Raw genomic sequence first — 482 nt, forward strand, 5'->3', positions numbered from 1 at the left:
CTTTGCTGTGTATCTATACCTTACTTGTACAACATGATCGTTTAGTTGATTCTATTTAGTATGGTAGTAACATCCCTTAACGTCATGCGTTATTGCTTATTCCAGATTTGTCTCAAGGACTGTAAGCAGAGAAAGGTTAAAAACACGGCCGATCTTACTGCAAAAAGCAAAACATACCCTGCGGATCTTCCAAGGGTGATTCTTGTGTCAATCACGTTTGTTTGATGAATCAATATTTCGCATTATCATTCATATTACATAGTGAAATTAAAGCTGCGAAACAACATCTGAGATAGTTAGCCTAAAAAATTGTGAACACGCCTTTCTCTTCTTGAGACAAATTTGAATCTACCACAGAGCACTATATAGATGTTGGTCTCAAGTACCCTACTTTTGTATAATCGTTTACATAATCATGCAAATATATTTAAACATACACAGCCAAGTTGAATATGTGTATATAAGTATGTATACATATATAT

This window comes from Octopus bimaculoides, chromosome 2 (genome assembly GCF_001194135.2).
Source record: "Octopus bimaculoides isolate UCB-OBI-ISO-001 chromosome 2, ASM119413v2, whole genome shotgun sequence".
Lineage (NCBI taxonomy): Eukaryota > Metazoa > Mollusca > Cephalopoda > Octopoda > Octopodidae > Octopus > Octopus bimaculoides.